At 38.9% G+C, this 18,252-nt stretch overlaps 1 long non-coding RNA gene across 1 annotated transcript; it reads left to right on the forward strand.

The window, feature by feature from the left end:
- Positions 1–4,798: 4,798 nt before the first annotated feature.
- LOC307190506 lies at positions 4,799–13,352 on the forward strand. The gene is made up of 4 exons (XR_013829477.1): positions 4,799–7,669; positions 9,139–9,237; positions 10,215–10,286; positions 10,457–13,352. It is a non-coding gene; the product is annotated as an uncharacterized lncRNA (long non-coding RNA).
- The last annotated feature ends 4,900 nt before the right edge of the window (positions 13,353–18,252 follow it).

The following is an 18,252-nucleotide window of genomic DNA, read 5'->3' on the forward strand; positions in this document are numbered from 1 at the left end:
ATTCATTGAATAAAAACCCTGTTGGGGGCACAAAGATATAGTCACAATAATCACTTTTTAAGTCATGCCCTGGATCATGGCACTTGCATGGTTTGGACTTCAAAAGGTGGTCATGGGTCTAATGAATGTGTTGGTTTATTGGTAACAAATAATAAAAGTAGCTAAAACACATACAGGATCTGCTATGTACATGGCACTATTCTGTTTGCTTTACATAGGTGAACTAATTTAAGCTTTTCCTACAGTTATTGAACTATTACTAAATCAACTTTATAGAGTGAGAAAGTGAGGCATGGAGAGGTTAAGCTGTTTATTCAGCTAGAAAGATAGACATCTAGGATGCATTAGCAGCAGTCAAAACTCTTCAGTGTTCTTGCACCAACCACAGAGAGAGATTGCTGTATCCTTCAGGAGTTAGGTGGGAAGAGGGAGCCATGTCCCCAGATAACCCAGCTAACATCAGTTTGTATAAGGTTCCACATTTCATGTATATACTTCCAGTCACAATTTGAAATCTGAAATATTGGAATACTTTTTGTGTTCTGTCTCAAGCCAAACCTTCTGAAAGGAACTTTGTAGCTGCTTGTCCTAACTCCATTCATTCCCTTTTCCAACTTATTATCTGCACTTTTGCCATATTATTCCCCTTAAACTCTACTTCTCTTTCTGCTCAAAAGCCTTCCACAGCTCTGGGAGGTCTACATGATAAAGTTGACAAACCTCAGCCAGACATCCAAGATGCTCATGTCTTTACCAGATGTCAAAGGTCAAATCTATTTACCATGTCCTGTCCCCTACCCACATCTCACATTTTTTTGGCCTCCACAGTTTCACTTAAGCAAAATCAATATGCAAGGACACTTTGGTTTTTTTGTTTTCTCTACAAGTTTACACAAATTATACCACCTTTCAAGGTACAAGGTAAAATAATACTTCTATAAAGTGCTCCCTCATCATTAAATCATAATGTGACCTATACCTTCTTCAAAAAGACTGGATAATTTACTTGGCAATTTAAAGTTTGTCTTAATTGAAGATATATATATATATATATACACATGCACACACACACACACATATACACATATACTGCATTCAGCATTTACGTGTTAAGTTTCTTTTTAATTATACTCCTACATTTGACATTTTGCATTTTGTTTGTATCCAGTATATCCACAGTATTGTTCACTGTGTTATATTTTTATATTTAAATAATGCATGGACTTAGTTTTTCTTTTTACATTTCTCCATTACAAAAGCCTAGCGGCATATTTGGTGATGATTTAAAATGGAATACATGAATAATGTTTATTAGCTCAATTCAACATGCCCCCCTTCTCAAGGTGAGGCACTGACTCTTGTTTGGTAAACTCAGACCTCTCTTAGTATTTACCTGAGAGAAATTGAGTCAGTTCCCTGGATTTCTTGCAAAAATGGAAAATCACTTTTACAGAGAAGAAACAATCATTTTCTAAGCAATACGGTTATTGAACTACTTTGGCTGAGTAAATAGCTGTTTCTTCCATGGCACATTCAGAGGAAATTCTAATTCTTGTCATGGATTGTGACATATTTCCCCTTTGGTAAAACAACAGAAAAGGTGTTTTGGGAATTTTAAGCAGTTTTCAATGTAGACGTTTCCAACATGCTGATTTTCCCAAAAGTTCTACTGGGTAATCTCATTTACCTTCTTCATTGTTTGAGGGTGATGAATTATATAAAATTATTTAATTACTTTTCTCTTTTTTCATTCTACTCTGCCCTTTTATGATGTTGTCAACTTCAGAACTATCCTGTTTCAAATTAAGCTAAAATATTGAAGTCTCTCCTGAGCTACCGTCTCCCATTTATGGCTGCTGTAACGGGACACTTTGTCAATACTTTGAAACCAAAAGCTTTACCCTCCCTTCAAATCAACATTTCCCCTTTCCTTCCTGTCACCTTTCCATCCATCTAAGCCTTCCTCCCTGCATTTCCTCCTTGACTCTTTGACTGCCATCACGCTGGTATAGCAAACATTGTCTGTTACCTGGACTAGTGGAATAGTCTTCGAAACACCACCCCTTCTTCAGTTTTCTTTTCACTCTGTGAAATCCGTGAACTTTTTTGCCAGATTATCATTTATTATAGAACATCCTTCCTCACTTTATCACCAGGAGAATTAAACTTCACGAGCTTTGTCTGTTGCATCACTTTGTCACCGTTTTCTAGAAGAGTGGTTGTCCCATGGCAAGCATGTGTTAGATATCTGTTCAAGGAATTAACAAATCCCATGCTCAAATACATTCAACGGCTCCTTATTACTTAAAAAAGCTTGTTATTCAAATCTTTTTTAATGTTTATTGTTACATACCGACAATAGATACAGACTGTGTTTATAGTGACAATGAGGATTGGATAACACTTCAAATCAGCGGTCCGCAGCAATTTGGCACCAGGGACCGGTTTCGTGGAAGACAGTTTTTCCACAGACGGGGTGGTGGGGGGCAGGGATGGTGATGGTTCAGGTGGTAATGTGAGTGATGGGGAGCCATGGGGAGCCATGGGGAGCGATGGGGAACGATGGGGAGCGATGGGGAGCAATGGGAAGCGGCAGATGAAGCTCCACTCACTCGCCCACCGCTCACCTCCTGCTGTGCAGTCCGGTTCCTAACAGGACGCGGACCAGTACCGGGGCTTGGGAACCCCTGCTTTAAATAACTTATTACCAAAAATAAAATAAAAGGACCAATTGGTAACTGAGACATTCAGAAAACATTTTTAATTGTGTCTTTTCCTTAGGTCCCAATTTTGTTAGTAACAAAATTAAACTATGTACTAGGTAGTGTGTTAAGCTCTTTGCAAGTTTACAATCCCATGATTTAAGTTTTATTACACATATTTTACAGATAAGAAAACAGACTTAGATGAAGTAACTTGCCTATGGTCACCCAGCTAGTAAAGGTAGAGCCAGGATTTTTAATCGATCATTGTTTACAATAAAGTGTCTTATTTTCTTTGATAAAAACAGTCTACTTGCAAAGAGACAGTTTTCTCTCTTTGGGGATAAAGTTTTCCATCTACCTCAGAAGATCTGTGGGAGCCTGAGAGGCCCAGAACAATGTCTTATCTGCAGGTGCGAATTGAAGCCTGATGTAAGGGGCTATGACTGTAAACCCCAGAGCAAACAAAACACAGTCTGCTGTCCCTAGGAGTCATAGAAATGGTGAAGTATTTGATGGCGTTCAAAATACCCAGGAATACTTCCATTTTCACATAGTTGCTGCTCTTACCCAGGGACCCTTTCTTAAACCAATTTGGAGCTGCCAAGTTAGCAAGGAACTCCCACCTACCCTGACATTTCATCTCCTTAATACCTTTCACCTTTTCCTGCTTCTTTACTAGACGGATCAAGAAAACTGCTGGAGCGTGAGGGTCCCTGAGAAGCTGCTTCTTCCTTGACCCACACTCTGCTTGATCTCTTGGAAACTGCCAACCCTGGAGAGAAGCATTTTTGTCTTCCCTTGTGGCCTGGACAAAACACAAAGGGAACTTAAGGCAAGAAATATTTTAATATCTTTTTCTACTCTCAGTCTCCGTGATAGCCATCTAATCCACAAACTGAGGGCTAATGCACGTGGAAGGGGAAAGAAATCTCAGCATGTGTGCTCCTCTGACATTTTGATAAGAGCACAGAGATGGGAAGGCGGCACATCCCCTAAACTACCTTTCTGAAGACATACCTTTGCAGTGCTTCTCAGAAAGCTCAGCAGCCCTCCTTTTAGTCTGCTGGGGAAATTGACAAGGGGTTTTAAGAGTCATCAAACCCACAGAAACATATTTGTCAGGTGTCTCTACAAGTGTCTCTGTAATTTAATATATTCTTACATTTTACTTTAAAATAATTCTGTCCACTTCCATTTAAAGAAAATGCCATTTTTGCTTTAAATTCTTATTACAGGATATTTATCTTGGTTTATTTGCTTGTTTATAGAATTAGAATTTATTGATAGAATAAAACTCAAAAAGGACCTTAAATATTTTTAATATTATTACTTTGTAATTAATATTACATTAATATTAACATTATTTATATTTTTAGCAGAAACTTTTCCTTGAATGAAAACTTATTCAAACCTCAACATGGAGAAATCAGTCATCAGGATTGCTTTAGGTGAAGCATGGCTATAGGGTCTGGCTCCCTCCCCATCTCCCCAGTTCTTGGAGGCCCAAGAAGGTGCTCTAAAAAGCTCACTTGGAATACTGAGGAATCTATCCAAACTTCTCTGGAGGAAGACATAGGGGAATGAAGTAGCTCATCAGGCCATGTTACAAGTTGGTGGCAGAGCTGACTCTAAACGGTTGATTCTTGATTCTCACTCCTGTCTTTGAGGTTGGGTCAATCTTTCCGGTCTAGGGGAAATAAAATAAGTACTTAAAGTGTAAAAGTTTGAAAAGAAAACAAAAATAATTTTCCTGATGGCTGGGCTATAAACAATTATCTTGAAACAGATAAAGTTTCTCACTCATAAATAGGAATATATTTAACCATCATGGAAATATCATGCCAACGACAGGAATTTGTCTTGTTCAGTAAATTTGTTTCTGACTTCTGAGTTTTCCCTGATACAGGGAACGTACCTTACACCTGTCCCCAGTCCCCTGAAATGCACTGAGATGCTCCAGGTGGTGACTGCTTAACCTGCAGCTGTCCCAACCAGTATTTTCTATGCTTGTCATTCTTGGGAAATAACAAAGGAACCCCAGACACATGCATACATAGGGGAAATTTGGCATGTGTACAGGAAGACAAGCAAAGCAGTCCTTCAAGAGACAAACAAGACCTTCTTGCTATAATCCAGGATATGCTCTTCAGTACTGAGCTAGCCATCATAACTAGATGTGAAGAAACGTTCTTTTGCACCAAAGAACAGAAACACGATGATATTTCAGTTTGTTTAGGAAAAAGTTTTGTCTCCCCACATAAAAGTCTCTAAATCCCTGTTTCTTCTGCTCAAAATCACTACCCTTTTTTTTTCTTTTTATAAATATTTAAGGTCCTTTCTTTCTTACTTGCTACCTAGTCTCTTTCTCCTTGTTTCCTTGTGGGCCTCTCATTTTTTTCTTTTTTCACTTTTTTCTTCCCTCCTTTCCACTTATTTTTCTTCTATTCTCCCCACTAGCTTTCTTCTCCTCTTCTTTCGTTTTCTCTTTCTTTTTTCCTTTCTGTCATTTTTTTCCCTTTCTCTCTTTCCCTCCCTCCCTTCTTCCTTGTTTCCATTCCTCCCTTTTGCTCTTTTTCTTTCTGTTTTTATTTCTTCATTTATACTCTCTTCCATTGTTTTTCTTCCTACTTTCTTTCTTCCTTCCACTCAGAGTCATTCATTGAGGGGTTAAGAAATTGGGTTTCTTGAATTACTCAGTAAGAGAACCTCTTGGGGATTCAACTCTCTGGACTCTGAACTACCCAGTTTAGAGGACAAACTTTCCTATTTGCAGAGAATGCCCTCAGACAGAGAGACATGGGGAAAACACCAGCATGGACGTGAACTGTCTGTACTGACTGTTGATAGGAATGGGTTTGTCAACACTGGAGATGCCTCTTTTCCTCCATCGTTCTTTTTTCTTTCTTTTCTTCCCTTCTTCATTAAACAACTATGCATATCCACAATGTGCCAAGTACTATCCTTAGCATTGTGACAGCTAAGTAGGCATGACCCCAATTTTCTTGCAGGTTACACTCTAATTTATTCTGACTGAGGAAATAATTATTAATCAAATAGTCTCAAAACATCAGTGCTTCTTAAACCTTTCCACTTACACTGCCCTTCAAAATAGAAGAGAGGGAGGAAGTGTCCTTGGTTATCTGAAGAACTACACTTGGAAATTCTTTTGATGTTTCCTTTTGATGTTTTATTTTTAAATCCACACAAACTTAAGGTACTATATATTTAAATAGACCAAATTAATTTATATCAACCTTTCTAATGGTTTGAATACTAGATAACATTTAATTTTGAAATGTTGATACAGGTAAAAACCCAAGCAACATACCTGGTAGCTATTCTATTATTATGCATAATGGTTAAAAGTTTAAGCTTTAAAGAAAATAGGGAAGTCAGGATCAAGTGCAATATCTTCTTACCAGTGGGATGGCCTTGGGCAGCTTTATTAAACTTTCTGTGACCTGGTATATCCTCGCCAGCATTACCTAACTCACAGAGATGTTAGAATTTAATCGGAGACTAGCTTTTAGCACAGATTCAGAACAGTTAACACCCTAGACATGAAATGGACTATTGTTATTATCATGATATTGTCTTTTTTTTTTTTGCAGTACGCGGGCCTCTCACTGTTGTGGCCTCTCCAGCTGTGGAGCACAGGCTCCGGACGCGCAGGCTCAGCGGCCGTGGCTCACGGGCCCCAGCTGCTCCATGGCATGTGGGATCCTCCAGGACCGGGGCACGAACCCGTGTCCCCTGCATCGGCAGGCGGGCTCTCAACCACTGCACCACCAGAGAAGCCCCAATGATACTGTCTTTAATTATTATTGTATTAACCACTGTTGCTGTGGTTTTTATTACTGTAATTAATTTGAGGTATAGCCAGGCAAGGGAGCATCAACTTACAAATATTGGAGTCTGAACAAGAGCATGTTAGCAGGTCAATGAGGGAGTGAGGGCTCAGCTCTCGTAGAGCTCACGTTCATACACAAGTAGGTATCCTAACAGTGCTTCCAACCCAGTATCTAATGGTCCTGGACACACTCTGCCTTAGGGCCCAACAGTGCTGAAACACAGCAAAGCTGGTGCTGAGCAGAGAGCGGATGGGTTGCCTCTGGCACAGCATGCACTAATAGAGAGCACTGGTAGGCTGAGAGGAGGGGGGAGCAGAGCAAGGATGCATTAATGCTGAACATCCTGCAGGAAGGGGAGAGATCAGGGAGAGATTAGCCAAACTGCTGATTGTGCATAGGGAGGCCAGCTGTGAGAGGCTAATGGAACATGAGGAGATGACAGAAATCCAAAGACAGCCAGCTGTTACCTGGGATGATGGTGTTGAGTCATCAGATTCCAAACCACCACACAACAGACAGCCACATCTGGAGGTGGAGTTATGGGCCTCAGCCCTGCAGGGTTTGCTGAGACGGCAGGTAACACAGGCACGTGGGGATGACGCTGCAAGAGACAGTGTGCTAATTCATCAGGTCCTGTGATGCTTTGCCTCTTTCCCTTTCCTGAGTGACAGGAATCCCAAAGGACAGAAAATGATCCACAGACTTATAATAAATAAAGTGTTTTCAGTTGTTCTGTTCCCTCTAGTCACATGCTCCATGCCAAGACCTAAAGTCTTCAATGTTGATCCAGAAGGAAAATGAAGAAGTTTCTCTTGTCCCCGAAATCAGGGCAAATTATCATATGCTTTTCAACAATTTAAAGAAGCAATTATCAAACTTTTGCTTGCCCCTTTGGGACTGACTTGTCAGATACCTCTACCCCAAGCATGACCACCTTCATCAGACACGGTAAGTAACCTTTGCTGCTTATTGGCTGCCAGCATCTGTTTATTCCTCCCTATGAGACCATAAACACCTTTTGAATAAATATCTAGTTCATACTGGATTTAGTTCATGAAAACCATATCCACTTGCCTGGCCCTCAGCTGAGTAAAGAACAGTATGTGATCAAAGGTAGGTTATTTCAGATCATTGCTCTCTGGAAACTAAAACTGAGGTAGAGAGGCAAATATACTCAGAATGTTTGAGATTTCATTATGTCCTAGTAGAAGCTCCACTATACCTACTAACAGACCACTGTTGGGTTCTTTGCTTCATATTCTTTTTAGCTGTCTCTGTTCCTACAAGTTTTAAAGTCTGATTCTATAGTCTCTCAAGAAATTGTGAGCTGTCAATATTCTTCCAAGGATATTTTGGCCTTCAGCCAAGAGACCCTAGGATAAGGAATACTTCTCAAGATATAAGATACAATTTCACATTCCTTTCTCACCTCTAAGAAAGTATTTCTACATTCAAGTCATTGAGAAACAATTCCTGAACAACTTTGAATCCATTATTACTCATTTTTATAGATGAGACTTTCCTAGGCTTCATTACTTAATTATCAGGACAAAAATACATTTTCTAAAAACAGCTCACAATTGATTACAATAAACCTGTGGAAGACTGCTTTCAAAGAGAGCTTCAGCAGTTCTTCCCATCCTTGTATGCACACATCTCTGCAATTTGGCTTTGGCACACTCCCCATCAAGAGAAGACATGCATTTCTTCAACCTTTGGATCTGTGCTTGAATTTGGCATTGCCACTGTAGCAAATGCTCCATGAGCAGCAGTTTGACAGGTGTCTGCACACTTGGCCTTAGCCTCTTTTGCTGGTAGAGGGAACACTATGACCAAATGGCAATGATCCTGGCTTAGCCATCTTGAAATGAAGAGAACAGAGACGCCATAGCTGACAGTTTGACAAAGACCAGGCACATGTGTGTGGCCATTGTAGATCGTGTGGTCACAACGGAGCGAGCATAAAAGTACGAGTCCATCAAGTATTCCCGGTGAAACCAGCAAAAAAAAAACACCTGGCTGAACACAACCCAAATTGCTAGCCCAGAGAATCCTAAGCAAATATAATAGTTGTTGTTTTACCTTTTGCTTCTGGGGTGGTTTTTCAGGTATCAATAAGTAATTGATATAGAAATTAGTAGCAGAACTTGTGTGTAGGTAACAAAAACTGAAAATATGTTTCATTGGCTTTGAGACTGGTTGGCAAGAACTGTTAGCGAAGGCTGGAAATATTTCAAACTGCTATTGGAGGCTGCAAAACTGGTGATCCATGTTTTGTGTGTGGGAACCAACGGGTAAAACTGTTGCCTAGGGTCATCTTGGGTCTGACTGTGGTAGATTGTCTGCAAAGATGGCCCCCATCCATTTCACTCATCTCTTACACCCATGGTCCACTTTACATCAAAAACTGGAGTCTAACTCCCTTCCCCTTGAATTTTTTAGCTCTGTATGTCAAGCTCTAGGAAGGAAGAAGTAAGCTAAAGAAAATACTGTTTAATTTGCAAGCAGAATTTGGAGAAAATGTGAGGAGGCAGGACTTACTGAATTGAAAACTGTACTGTTCACAAATCTATTCTTCCCAGCTAGAAAAAGCTTCCAAGAGTAAGACAGCATCTGAAGATGAAAGACTAAATCAGTGCTGTGGCTGTGAAAACTTTTCATGATAAACACACTTGATTCAGGTAAGTATTTTCATTCCCAATTTGGAGGTGATGAAACTCAAATTCTGAAAGACAAAATCAGTGGTTTTCAAACTTTGTCCCACAGAACTTTGCCCTTGTGGGCCCAGTGGGAAACAGCAGTGAGTTAGGCCTGATAGAGGGAAAACCAAGTGGGCTGAGGTCTGGGTCTTTCATCTTGCTCCCAGGAGAAAATTCTACCTTTATCTATGATATGTATTTGGTTTCCATGTAAGATTTTGATTGAACAGTGCTTTCCAAAGGCAACAAGAATCATGGAAAACCTCTAATAAAGAATAGAACAAGGATTTGAACCCAGGACACTTAGATTACAAAAGTTATACTCTTTGCTTTGTGTCACATTGCCTAATGCACTAAGGGTGAGTAGAGGGTCTTGAAGTTACAGAGTTTTTGGACCCAGATGTATCAAGTTTATCCCCTGCATTGATATTTCTCAAGCCAAAAGCTGACACATATTTTCTGACATTTGATATAATAGTAACATAGATTATTCAAAATCTGGACTGTTCTGGAAGATTTTAGTTGTATAGTTGTCATATCTGATCCTTAGGAAATATAGCAAAAGGTCATATGATCTGAGTGGGACTGTTCAGAAGAGGTTTCAGAACTTCTTGAATCAATCGATTAATTGATTGATTGATTGATTTGTTAAAATGAAGGACCTATGCTGATAACTAGAGAATGGGAGTAAAACACACAGCGAAGCCTGGTCTTTGGCTTCCAGGAGCTCAAAGTGTAGCAGGGGAAGCAGAGCAAGTTCATTCTCATGCAAAATGATGTCTAAAAGGAAAAGGTTTGAACAGAAACTTAGTCTTCTGAAAAGGCAGAACCCATGCTTCTCTGAACCAAGGTATCGCTCCACTAACTGGGATTCCTAATTGCAGTGACTATAGGATAAATAATGCTGTATAAATTCCACTTTTTATTTTATCCTGAAAAAGAGATGTCTCTTCCCTCAGAAAAGAAAATGATTTTCATCGCTATTGTATTTCCAAGGGTGAGAGAGGCCATGGACATTTCTCCTGCCCCAGGTATCCTGACTCATAACTCAGTCATTGTTTTAACTTGGTAAAATATCTAAAAGCTAAACGAATTTAAAGACGCTAAAGCCATGTCACATGAGACAATATGTGAAGCACCAGAGAAGATCTCAGATCAGAGACGTACAAGGCACATCTTTGCTTCCTTTTTGTCCCCCCAGCCTTCCAAGTTACTTCCAGCCTTGAAAGTAAGGGCAAGGAAGATGGAAATCTCTATTAGCAATCATTAGATGTTCGATATCTGTGCTTACTACAATATCAGCCATGAAACCGAAGACCAGTTTGGTAAGTTGCTAGAGACTGAAGCGTGGGCCTTGTGCCAGAGCATACTTTTATTTTTTCTCTTTATTATCTACTTCGTTCTGGGGGTAATCCTCAGCTTACATCTAAGGATTCGTTTTTTGTTTTGTTTTCGTTTTTTTGTTGTTGTTGTTTTTTGTGTTTTTTTTAAACATCTTTATTGGAGTATAATTGCTTTACAAAGTTGTGTTAGTTTCTGCTGTATAACAAAGTGAATCAGCTATATTTATACATATGTCCCCATATACCCTCTCTCTTGTGTCTCCCTCCCACCCTCCCTACCCCTCCCATCTAGGTGGACACAAAGCACAGAGCTGATCTCCCTGTGTGATGCAGCTGCTTCCCACTAGCTATCTATTTTACATTTGGTAGTGTATATATGTCCATGCCACTTTCTCACTTTGTCCCAGCTTACCCTTACCCCTCCCCATGTCCTCAAGTCCATTCTCTATGTCTGCGTTAGATCTAAGGATTCTTAGATCCCCTGCAGCCTGAGTTTCCCAGGCTCCCACGTCAGCTGACTTTGGCTCATGGGAGCCACTGGGTGGAGATGGGTGGTGGGAGGAGGGGTGAAGCTTGGGAGTTTCTCCACCTCCCTCTCTGTCCGGGTGGTACCTCCAGACGCATCTGCATGTGTCTGGTGGTTTCAGCTCCCACAGGACAAACCATTCATAGATCCAACTTCCAACAAGGGACTTCAGCCTCTGGGCTCTGTTTCTGAGCCCCCTCCCTTGTGTCTCTAGCAGAGGGTGGTAGACATTTCTGGCTGTTGTCAATTTCTGGGTTACCTCATTGTTCCCCCTTTGGCTTTTCAGCTCCTCTTCACCTGTGTAAACAATTCCCTGCATTAAAATCCTCTTGTTTAAAAAAGATATAAGGGCAAATATTGAGTTTTTCAAAATGAGTATCTTTATTGTTAGTATAGTTTGGTAGTTTTCCAGAAAGATGGCTGCAGTAAGCTCCTCTGTCTATTGCTGTGTTTGTGAATGCATCCAGGGCACGTGGGTTTGGCTGGGAGCAAGTAGACTTGACTTTAAGATCAAGAGCGTGGGACACCAGATAAGTTCATGGAATGTTACCCACAAAAGTGCTCAACCGCATTCACAATTGCTGATGATGACACTAGACAGGCAAACATTGGTGGGTAGTTATATGCACGGTTCTATGAACTTTGTATATACTCATTTGAATGTTTCAAACATTCTACAAACTAGGACTATTATGATCCCCATTTTATGATAGGAAAACCAAATTTTAGGAAGATTAAACAATTTGATTAAGATCACACATTGAGAAAGGACTTTAAACCCAGGATGCCTGGCAATATTTTTTATTGATGTGGTCTTTGTGCAAGTCATCTTTATTTTATTTTTACCATCCTCAAGGGAAAACAAAGAAAAAACATTTTTTATTCTGTCTCATTTATGCTGATAATATCTGTGACAAAAATTCTCATTTATCTTAAAATCTTCATTTCAAAAAGAGGAAGCACTTTTAGTGTATGACTTTACAATATGGCTTAGGAAACACGTAAAAGAAAGCACAAAAGATGAATTTGCGCTACAATCTACTCGTCTGTTAAATAAATATATAACATGTGGCTTAAAATATGAGGCTAAAGTCAAATACTTTATGTTGCAAACAAACTTGTCGCATCGGTGAAAATGACCAGCTTTTTTCCCTTTTTCACTCCTGATGCCCCACCGCCATCTACTCTCCACAGCCTGGGGTCTTTCATCTTGCTGTCTTAGGGAGTGTTTATTCAAGACCTGTAGTTCTAAGAAAACAAAATCTGTCCAGTGACTAACGAAAGAGCTATTTTGGCCTTTAGAAAGTATTTTTATGTACTTTCTCTCCATTCTCTTACCCCGCATCTTCCACCCCCTACTCAACATTCAGCCTTTTCCTTTTACCCCAGTTGGGTGGACAAAATACATTTTATAATAGCTAAAACTATATCTAGGGTTTACTTCTGTTTTAAGCACTTTCTATGGATTAACTAATTTAATTCTCACAAAAAGTTAGGAGGTACATAATACTATTATCACGATCCTTTTACAGATGATAAAACTGACAAAGAGAAGTTACATTTACAGAAATGAATAGATGACAGAAAGGGATTTGAAGGCAGGTAGTCAGGCTCCAGTTTCCATATTCTGACCCTCGTTCTGCAATACTGCTTCAAGGACCAGCAAATCTCTAATAACAGAGATTAGGAAAAATTACCTATTGAGTGAATTTTAAAGATTGTAAAAGATGAACATTGTTCTAATGACATGAAAACAATATCGGGGCCTTGGATTCTCAGGCATTTTGTTTACATACAGAAAATGTGGCTTGGGAAGATATCTTATGCTTAATTTTGGTGCAAAGAAAAAGTTTTTTTGAATCTAAATGTTATTGCATCCATAGCATTTCCTCTCTTGTGTAATGTGAATCTCAGTGACTGGTTCTGATAAGTTTGGTACCAGCCATATGCTAAGTACAGTACCCCCGATGCTCAGGTTCATCTGTAGATCTTCAACTATTCTGTCCAATTACACACAAAGGGCACCCATTCAGGCCAAACCAGTGTTTGATACATAAAGCAGGTTCACAACATACATACTTCCCATATTTTTGATACTTTTTTACAGTCGTCTTCCATTTTTCTTTTAGAATTACAAATCAGTATTTAAGCAAAACTTACACATGCAACATGCATTTTCATTTGTAATACATTACTCTATTTCAGGCAAAAGTTAAAATTAGTACTAGCCACTACATCATCAGGAAATGTATTCTATCCACTTAGCCGTGGGCAACAAGCCTGTGTCACATTCTGGAGTCGTATTAAATGCTCAGTAATATTTGTTCATTAATTGACTAATTATGTTATGATGAGATAGCATCTGTGCAAAACAGTAAATTTACATCCATTGCCTGTCTCATAAAATGAAAGACAAAACATATTTCTGCCTATCAATCAGCAATAGGGCTTGAGTAATTGAGTGTGTGCAGGAACCCTGATTATATACATGACAGTAATTATGATGTGGCCTCTAATTATATAGGTAACGTGTGGCATTGGATTCATGGGAGCTACTGAGTTGCCTCTCCATCAAAGCCCAGGTGCCTGGGGAGGATGAAAAAAAAAGCCAAAAGTGAAGAACATAAGTGAGAAAGTAGAAACATTTTAAGAAAATATGTTACCCACCATCTCCCTGGACTATGGAACATTTGGTTTTATGTGAATTCTTTTTTCCTCCCTTCCTTCTTTCCTTCTGTTTTGAAAAACTGAAAATGAAGCAGAATCAGGGAAGAAAGAATAATGTAAAAAGCTCTTCTTTTGCTTTTTAAATTTTCTGTTTTTGCCTTCTTTTGTTTGTTTAATTGGACTTATTATTCTAGGACTGTTCTTGTTGTCACTCCTTTCTTTAGACTTTAGAGACATAAAGTGATTACATTATATATAAAAAGGCCAGGGCTTCCCTGGTGGCACAGTGGTTGAGAGTCCGCCTGCCGATGCAGGGGACACGGGTTCGTGCCCCGGTCCGGGAAGATCCGACATGCTGCGGAGCGGCTGGGCCCGTGAGCCATGGCCACTGAGGCTGCGCGTCCGGAGCCTGTGCTCCGCAACGGGAGAGGCCAAAACAGTGAGAAGCCCGCGTACCGCAAAAAAAAAAAAAGGCCAGTAAATATACCCCTTTTCATTACCAGGAATTAATGTATCACTTTAGCTTTTCTGTTCCTTTCTAAGATGGAGAACAGTGATTTGACAAGATGGATAAAATAACAGGCTAATTTAGAATGGAGGTGGGGAAAATAAAATATATTTGAAGCATAAAAGAAAGATGAGGGACAGCCCAGTCCCACTGATTCCAGAAGGACCCTTGGCTTTTTCTAAATATGAAAAAAATGTATATATCATAAAAATAAAATATCACTTTAAGTAATTATTAAAAGTAATTCCTCAGAATTTATAAATTAAACAAATAACAAATTAGAAATTATTGTCTGTTTTGGATACAGTTTTTTTTTTTTTTTACATCTTTATTGGAGTATAATTGCTTTACAATGCTGTGTTAGTTTCTGCTTTATAACAAAGTGAATCAGTTATACATATACATATGTTTCTTCCCTCTTGCGTCTCCCTCCCTCCCACCCTCCCTATCCCACCCCTCTAGGTGGTCACAAACCACCTAGCTGATCTCCCTGTGCTATGCGGCTGCTTCCCACTAGCTATCTACCTTACATTTGGTAGTGTGTATATGTCGATGCCTCTCTCGCGCTTTGTCGCAGCTTACCCTTACCCCTCCCCATATCCTCAAGTCCATTCTTTAGTAGGTCTGTGTCTTTATTCCTGTCTTACCCCTAGGTTCTTCATGACATTTTTTTTTTCTTAAATTCCATATATATGTGTTAGCATATGGTATTTGTCTTTCTCTTTCTGACTTACTTCACTCTGTATTACAGACTCTAGGTCTATCCACCTCATTACAAATAGCTCAATTTTGTTTCTTTTTCTGTCTGAGTAATATTCCATTGTATATATGTGCCACATCTTCTTTATCCATTCATCCAATGATGGAAACTTAGGTTGTTTCCATCTCTGGGCTATGGTAAACAGAGCTGCAATGAACATTTTGGTACATGTCTCTTTTTGAATTATGGTTTTCTCAGGGTATATGCCTAGTAGTGGGATTGCTGGTTCATATGGCAGTTCTATTTGTAGTTTTTTAAGGAAACTCCATACTGTTCTCCACACTGGCTGTATCAATTTACATTCCCACCAACAGTACAAGAGGGTTCCCTTTTCTCCACACGCTCTCCAGCATTTATTGTTTCTAGATTTTTTGATGATGGCCATTCTCACTGGTGTGAGATGATACCTCATTGTAGTTTTGATTTGCATTTCTCTAATGATTAATGCAGTTGAGCATTCTTTCATGTGTTTGTTGGCAATCTGTATATCTTCTTTGGAGAAATGTCTAGGTCTTCTGCCCATTTTTGGGTTGGGTTGTTTGTTTTTTTGTTATTGAGCTGCATGAGCTGCTTATAAATTTTGGAGATTAATCCTTTGTCAGTTGCTTCATTTGCAAATATTTTCTCCCATTCTGAGGGTTGTCTTTTTGTCTTGTTTATGGTTTCCTTTGCTGTGCAAAAACTTTGAAGTTTCATTAGGTCTCAATTGTTTATTTTTGTTTATATTTCCATTTCTCTGGGAGGTGGGTCAGAAAGGATCTTGCTGTGATTTACGTCATAGAGTTTTCTGCCTATGTTTTGCTCTAAGAGTTTGATAGTTTCTGGCCTTACATTTAGGTCTTTAATCCATTTTGAGCTTATTTTTGTGTATGGTGTTAGGGAGCGATCTAATCTCATACTTTTACATGTACCTGTCCAGTTTTCCCAGCATCACTTATTGAAGAGGCTGTCCTTTCTCCACTGTACATTCCTGCCTCCTTTATCAAAGATAAGGTGACCATATGTGTGTGGGTTTCTCTCTGGGCTTTCTATCCTGTTCCGTTGATCTATCTTTCTGTTTTTGTGCCAGTACCATACTGTCTTGATTAATGTAGCTTTGTAGTATAGTCCGAAGTCAGGGAACCTGATTCCTCCACCTCCGTTTTTCGTTCTCAAGATTGCTTTGGCTATGCAGGGTCTTTTATGTTTCCGTACAAATTGTGAAAGTTTTTGTTCTAGTTCTGTGAAAAATGCCAATGGTAGTTTGATAGGGATTACATTGACTCTCTAGATTGCTTTGGGTAGTACAGTCATTTTCACAATGTTGATTCTTCCAATCCAAGAACATGGTATATCTCTCCATCTATTTGTATCATCTTTAACTTCTTTCATCAGTGTCTTACAATTTTCTGCATACAGGTCTTTTGTCTCCTTAGGTAGGTTTATTCCTAGATATTTTATTCTTTTTGTTGCAATGGTAAATGGGAGTGTTTTCTTAATTTCACTTTCAGATTTTTCATCATTAGTGTATAGGAATGGAAGAGATTTCTGTGCATTAATTTTGTATCCTGCTACTTTACCAAATTCATTGATTAGCTCTAGTAGTTTTCTGGTAGCATCTTTAGGATTCTCTATGTATAGTATCATGTCATCTGCAAACAATGACAGCTTTACTTCTTCTTTTCTGATTTGGATTCCTTTTATTTCCTTTTCTTCTCTGATTGCTGTGGCTAAAACTCCCAAAACTATGTTGAATAAGAGTGGTGAGATTGGGCAACCTTGTCTTGTTCCTGATCTTAGTGGAAATGCTTTCAGTTGTTCACCCTTGAGGACGATGTTGGCTGTGGGTTTGTCACATATGGTCTTTATTATGTTGAGGAAAGTTCCCTCTATGCCTACTTTCTGCAGGGTTTTTATCATAAATTGGTATTGAATTTTGTCAAAAGCTTTTTCTGCATCTATTGAGATGATCATATGGTTTTTCTCCTTCAATTTTTAAATACGGTTTATCACATTGATTGTTTTGCATATATTGAAGAATCCTTGCATTCCTGGAATAAACCCCATTTGATCATGGTGTATGATCCTTTTAATGTCCTATTAGATTCTGTTTGCTAGTAATTTGTTGAGGATTTTTGCGTCTATGTTCATCAGTGATATTGGCCTGTAGTTTTCTTTCTTTGTGACATCCTTGTCTGCTTTTGGTATCAAGGTGATGGTGGCCTCGTAGAATGAATTTGGGAGTGTTCCTCCCTCTGCTATATTTTGGGAGAGTTTGAGAAGGATAGGTGTTAGGTGTTCTCTAAATGTTTGATAGAATTCGCGTGTGAAGCCATCTGGTCCTGGGCTTTTGTTTGTTGGAAGATTTTTAATCACAGTTTCAATTTCAGTGCTTGTGATTGGTCTGTTCATATTTTCTATTTCTTCCTGATTAAGTCTTGGCAGGTTGTGCATTTCTAAGAATTTGTCCAGTTCTTCCAGGTTGTCCATTTTATTGGCATAGAGTTGCTTGTAGTAATCTCTCATGATCTTTTGTATTTCTGCAGTGTCAGTTGTTACTTCTCCTTTTTCATTTCTAATTCTATTGATTTGAGTCTTCTCCCTTTTTGATGAGTCTGGCTAATGGTTTATCAATTTTGTTTATCTTCTCAGAGAACCAGCTTTTAGTTCTATTGATCTTTGCTATTGTTTCCTTCATTTCTTTTTCATTTATTTCTGATCTGATTTTTATGATTTCTTTCCTTCTGCTAACTTTGGGGTTTTTTTGTTCTTCTTTCTCTAATTGCTTTAGGTGCAAGGTTAGGTTGTTTATTCGAGATGTTTCCTGTTTCTTAAGGTAGGATTGTATTGCTCTAAACTTCCGTCTTAAAACTGCTTTTGTTGCATCCCATTGATTTTGGGTCGTCGTGTCTCCATTGTCATTTGTTTCTAGGTATTTTTTTTATTTCCTCTTTGATTTCTTCAGTGATCACTTCGTTATTAAGTAGTGTGTTGTTTAGCCTCCATGTGTTTGTATTTTTTACCGATCTTTTCCTGTAATTGATATCTAGTCTCATAGCGTTGTTGTCGGAAAAGATACTTGAAACAATTTCAATATTCTTAAATTTACCAAGGCTTGACTTGTGACCCAGGACATGATCTATCCTGGAGAATGTTCCATGAGCACTTGAGAAAAATGTGTATTCTGTTGTTTTTGGATGGAATGTCCTATAAA

The sequence above is a fragment of the Stenella coeruleoalba genome (genome assembly GCF_951394435.1).
Source record: "Stenella coeruleoalba genome assembly, chromosome: 8".
Taxonomy (NCBI): Eukaryota; Metazoa; Chordata; class Mammalia; order Artiodactyla; family Delphinidae; genus Stenella; species Stenella coeruleoalba.